The 6,189-nt window shown below is 40.9% G+C and overlaps 1 long non-coding RNA gene across 2 annotated transcripts; it reads left to right on the top strand.

The window, feature by feature from the left end:
* The first annotated feature begins 491 nt into the window (after positions 1-491).
* LOC123403392 lies at positions 492-4,036 on the top strand. Of its 2 annotated transcripts, none has more exons than XR_006611466.1 (5): positions 492-900; positions 1,680-1,725; positions 1,817-1,917; positions 2,012-2,086; positions 2,336-4,036. It is a non-coding gene; the product is annotated as an uncharacterized LOC123403392 (long non-coding RNA). The 2 variants fall into 2 exon arrangements; XR_006611467.1 differs by having other exon boundaries at positions 989-1,725.
* The last annotated feature ends 2,153 nt before the right edge of the window (positions 4,037-6,189 follow it).

Raw genomic sequence — 6,189 nt, 5'->3', positions numbered from 1 at the left:
CAAAATTCCAAAGGAATCATTGAGTTCCTTTGTAAATTTGCTGGGGTCAAATCTGATTACAGAAAATACTTTTATTTCAAATAAAATATGAAAGGTGGTTAAACCCTTCTAAAGCTTTGGTAAATCAATGAGAATGAAGACCTAGATCTTAGAGAAGTGCCAATGGGTGTAAATCAGAATGGAGGAAAAAGAAACCTTGAAGAAATTTTGACAATTGAACTTATAGAAATAAATTCTAAGGTTTTGCAAAAGAATAAAATATTCTCCTAAACCAATTCATTTTAAGAAGAGGCCAAAAGAATACTTTTTAAACCAGGCAGGTTGAGGAAAGAAAGCTTCAAAAGTTTTCTCAAAAAGGTTGTCAAAGAGCTTCAAAGCTTTTTATTAAAGCCAAAATTTAAAAATCATCTTTAAAAATAGTTCAAAAACCAAGAAATCAAATTAAAAAAAATGGGTGTTATAGGCGGCCCCTCTCTCCATCATCCGGGCGTTATCCCTCTCCATGACTACCCTCCGGCCGCAAGCCGCCGTCGTCACCTATCTCTGTTACACCTCCTCCCCACACGCTCCATCTCCACGTTGGGGACGTCATGGAAGGCGGGGCCGCGAGGTACCTCCCCCTTGACTCCCCTGCCTTCCTTTAACAAATCCTTTCGAGCCACCTCCGCCCCGAGCGACCAGAGCACAGCGGACGGCAGCCGTCTGCGACGTGCTCTGCCCCCTTCCTCCCACATGATCCCTGTATTAGCCTGCACCAATCCGACCACGAAGGCAGTTGTCCTTAATCTCCTCAACAGGCGAGCAGGGGCTGGCATGGACCTCTTGCTGCTCCTCTTTTAGTTTGCTGGGGAGAGAGCGACTATGCCAGCCCGACGTAGATGAAGTTGCTCCCTGTGCCAGGTTTGATTTTTTATGCTAATTTGTTAAGGGTGGTATTGAGTGTTCATGATGCCATGATTTTTTTATTCGCATTGTTGCCTGACTATAGTGATCCGATTGAGAACCCAGTGAATTTCAGCACCGTCAAGAGGAGGCTTGCCAGGGATGTGACAAATCCTATCCAATTTGGTCTTGTCCCATAGCTCAGACTTGGAAAATCTTTCATTTGAGTAGTTCGAGATCAGTACCTAGCGCCTCAATGATTTTTCGCTAAAATCATGTTGTAGTTGGGGATGGTGGGATGACATTTCAGTTAATACTTCATACTCGTACTATATTAGTCTAGGAGACTGGGAGAGAACTCCACCTACAAGCAGCAATACAATGCTTGAAGCAACATTTTATATTTAAATCTCCTTATTACATTGAATCGTAACTTATTTATCTTGAAAACGATTAACCTTTATGTGCGTGGCCCAAAAACAACAACGTTTCCTAAAATTAACATTGTTTGCTTGTAGTTTGTGGAAACAATGAATGTGGTTTGCTTCAAGATTAGGCTGTTGTTTGCCATAATTTTCATTATAGATCTGCTAAAGTTCAGTAGTACTGAATACATATAATATCCTACACTAAGCAGAAAATTGATGATTTTTCTAACATAATTTTAACTTTAACATCCATTGGTCGTATTTTAAGCTTTGTAGGCTTCTACGAAATACCGTCTACTCTACTAATAATACTATGTTAATAGTTGGTGATATTCTTTAGTTGTAGAATGATGTCTTCTTAATTTGCAGCAATGTAATGATGTACACCGCACCAGATAAATCTTACTTCAGACAGGTATGTGAGCACCTCTTAAAAGATGATACACTTACAACACCTCCATTTATCACTTTGGATTTAATGTTTCTTGCTATTCTTATTTATGTAGGTTAATTCCATTCAAGGCCTGCCAAGAAAGAGGTTGATGTCTTCTTAATTTGCAGCAATGTAATGATGTACAATGCGCATGATACAATTTACTTCAGACAGGTGTGTGAGCACCCTTTCCGAAAAGATGATGCACTTACAACACCTCCATTTATCACTTTGGATTTAATGTTTCTTGCTATTCTTATTTATGCAGGTTCATTCCATTCAAGGCCTGGCAAGAAAGATGTTTCAAGAACCTAGAGATGAGGGCATACGTATAGAAATGCAAGTAAAGATTGAACAGAAAACTGAACGTATTTCATGCATAAGTGGACCAATTAAGAAACTTGTTTTGTGATATTCACAAGATGATCTTCGTAACGTGCAAAGAGCAAATTAAGAGGCCAAATGCCAAAAGTTTTGGTGGTCATTTAAACATCAAATATACGAAGTCCAGAAAATGCTATCTGCATCTGCATAACATATGTACAATATGTCGTTGCAGCTATTTAATACCATCATTTTGTGTGGCTCACAGGCACATTCCTGACTACGCTGATGATGGGCTCTTGTGGTAGAGTTCTCTCTGGGTGATGGGCATAGCGAGGAGCGGAGGACTGCCAATCCAACGGCCAAGAATGAATCTGACGGGCCCCTTGAATTCCATGCACATTGGTTGTGCAGCTGCGGACCATGTCTTCGGCTGCAACATCGAACGGGAGGGACGAGCCACCACACCTACATAAGGGGTTAGTGTGGGGTGTGTGTGTAGATGACGCCAAGGGCTAACAACGGCGCCCGCTGACGGCGGCGGCGGACCCGGACGCATAAGAAAGATCAGGGACAAGTGCTCCAACTAGCTCATCGCCATGAAGTACATTAAGAAGTAACAACGTATGCACCCTACTGTTTGGCTCCATTCCTATCTGTGTAGTTTTGGAGTTTGGTCGTTGGGGGTTCATCCTGATGGTGGCTAATGGATTTGGTTTCTTGGTGATGAATTAATCCTTGATGGAAGTATGGTGATGATTACTATAGGTTTTTGTTGCTCGATGGATGAACGCAGATTGCTAGAATTGACCTAGCTTTGAATCCTCGATCAAGTTATGGCATCATGGTTTCTGTCTGCTTTGCTGCATTTCAAACTAAAATCAATTATTTGTACTCCAGCATACATAGCGCCGGAAGTTTTCCGACAAAAGAATAACAAGGTAAGTTCTGCATGTTACAGTATGCGGTTATTTTCTATGAATTTTCAGCAACCTCTTTATCCGATAAGAGAACAAGGTAAATAGTATTTAGTAATATCATTAGTACTTATAGATGTTACTAAAATTTTGATGCAATTTAGAATTGCGTTGAAAGAGATTTTCAATTCTACGGTTTTTATTCAGATATGATTATCTAGCTTGCTTGCCATATAGGAAATACATTCTTGAAGATTATCATCATTATATTTTTCCATTGAAAGAGAGGAGCATCCGTTGGAGGATGTGCAATTCTAAAAGGAAAAGGACTGAGTAAACCTAACTATTATCAAAGAAATAGTTCAGTCATTGTGTTGTTGGGAACTAAAATATACATAATGCTAATGATTTTATTTTAGTGGCGACGACACCTGCACATGTATGTCATGATTCTTTAGAAGTTCTAAATGTCTATTTTATGCTTAGGATTAAACAAAACCCATGCATGGTAGTTTCTCTAAAGATACATGTGAATGCATTCAAATATTCGTGACTTAGCGCACAACAACTTAGTACCATTTAGTTTTTTTAATGTGAAAAAAGACACCTTGATTATTCAAGTTTTCTCATCAACGTTTTTTTTTGCTTTGATCAGCCTTCTCAATTAACACATTGTATGAAGACTTTGCTGGGTTACGTGTATGAACTGTTGGGTTATCATTACCGATGCAAAACATGATAAAGAAGCCGGTGGTCACCTGGGGCTCCTAATTTATTTTGTTTTCATGTGACGAGCTCCTTGCATTCTGTTGCTCATGGGTGTGGAACCATGGCGAACGAGGAATTTATTGTTCAAGCCACACTTCACCTCAAAGTTGACGGTGTGTCAGACCGCTGACGCTCTTCGAGCGCCTGAAAGAAGGATCTGTGTAGATAGGTACACGACGACCTTCCAGATCAAGTCAGCTGATGCTAGACATGCATGTTCTTATTGTTTCAACTAGCTTCTGTTGTAGTAACATTGACATGATTTGCAATTCTATTCTTCCTTATATGGATCTTACAGTTGCATGTTTATTATTCATTCATGCTTCCCAATACCCACCTGGTTACTTCAGAATGAAAGGAAACCTTAGCTTTTATTCAATGGTTTACACGGACATGTATTAAGCACATTTCGGATGAATAGTTGGATGCCTCGATGTAACACAATTAGATATGCCAAAAAAATAAAAGTATTTTCTTTGGTATGACAGGGTAGTTCTCTAGATTATATTCATAATTAATTGCAGGTTCTCAACAAATAATTTTGTTTTGCAACCATTTATGCATGTACAAGCAAAATGTAGCATATATTCCGCTTTACTAGATTGCTATTAGCTATCACAGTAGACCATGAAGAGTGATTTTTAAGAGTGATTTCTCTTTCACAATGCTGAAATGGTTAATATTGCGTGCCTCTTTTAATGGTTCAACATTTTTGTAGAAGCTTGAAGTTTGAACCTGATCGTTGAACAATGAATGGAAAATTTGACCACATTTACTTGCTGGTCCAAAAGTCTGTACAATGATACGCACTACATAAATCAGCTTCTTTGCCATCTGCCATGGCACACGGCAAAGGGCTACTCCACGAACGGCAAAGCTCTTTGCCGTCCGTCGGTGGTCAACAAAACTTCTACGACTGCTTGCGCCGGTAAAGGGCCTTCTTTGTTGTCTTCCGATAGGCAGCGGACGGCAAAGGCCTTTGCCATCTGTCGGCAAGCAGCCGACAAATATTTTAGACGGCATCCCACATGCACCTACTCCGTTAGGTGGCTAACGGAGTATTTTCCGTATGCCTTGCGCGCCACCTTTGCCGTCAGTCACGGCCACACCTTTGCCGTGTTCCTAGTGGCCACCCCGTTGTCGTCTGCCTGGTGGCCACCCCTTTGTCGTGTGCCAGGTGCCCCTCCTTTGCCGTCTGCTTGGTATTGCCGTCTGCCCCTCCTTTGTCGTCTGCCTGGTGGCGCCTTTGTCGTCTGCCTGGTGGCCCCCTTTACCGTCTGCCGCGGACGACAAAGTGACCATATGGTCCAGCCGGTTGCCCCAGGTTGCACAGGTGGGTGACATGTGGCACCTTTGTCGTCCGCTGGTCGACGGCAAAGCCCTTTGTCGTCTGCTGCCAGACGACAAAACACCAGCATTGCCACTGTTTTGTTAGCTTTTAGCGATTTCCCTGCATTTTAAAAATAACATATGATATATATATATAATTTCTAACACCCACATAAAGTTTCAAAATACACATATCATATAAGCAACATATAGGCCAAGTATCGAACATCATATAAGAGCAAGACAACAAATATGCTAGCTTCCAATACATACATATAGTTTCAATCATCATACATACACATACTTATCTTATCTTCATACATACACATAGTTTCACACTGTTTATCAATACAAATCAAAACAGAAAGTAAACAGTAGCAGTCCATCAATGCTGGCTTCCATGAATGCCACCTTCCATGAAGTGAATTAGATCTGCAAAACAAAAATAAGATAGTTAGAATAAGAAGAATAATAAAACTAGAAGAAGAAGAAAAACTAGAAGAAGAAGAAGAAGAAGAAGAAGAAAACTAGAAGAAGAAGAATAACAAGAAGAAGGAGAAGAAGGAGGAGAAGGAGAAGGAGGAGGAGAAGATTAGAAGAAGCAGGAGAAAAAGAAGGAGGAGAAGAAGAAGGTGAAGAAGATTACCCCGACGTTGCCTACTACTATGTGGAGGCCGCTGACGACCAGGAGTAGTTCATGAGGTTCCCAGGCATGAGGCCTCGCCTCGTTCGACCATTGTATCTTTTGTGCTAGCCTTCTCTAAGGCATTATCAGGTTTCATGCCTGTACTCAGATATTTGTTGCTTCCGCTGACTCGTGTGCTTATCGAGCTTCTGTATTCTAGCCCTCGAGGACCCTATCTTGTAATATGAAGCTTGTATGTTTTTATCTATTCTAGAGTTGTGTTGTGATATCTTCCCGTGAGTCCTTGAGCTTGCTCGTACGCATTTGCGTGTTTGATTAGCGTACGATCAAATCGAGGGCGTCACAAGTTGGTATCAGAGCTGACTGCCTATAGGTAGCTCCCTTTCCAACTCCTTGGCCAAAGTTGAGTCTAGTACTTTAAAAAAAACTTTACTAACATTGTTGTGTGGCTTACGGGTCCAC

The sequence above is a fragment of the Hordeum vulgare genome, chromosome 6H (assembly GCF_904849725.1).
Source record: "Hordeum vulgare subsp. vulgare chromosome 6H, MorexV3_pseudomolecules_assembly, whole genome shotgun sequence".
NCBI classification, from domain to species: Eukaryota; Viridiplantae; Streptophyta; class Magnoliopsida; order Poales; family Poaceae; genus Hordeum; species Hordeum vulgare.
This window is presented reverse-complemented; position numbering and strand designations above follow the sequence as displayed.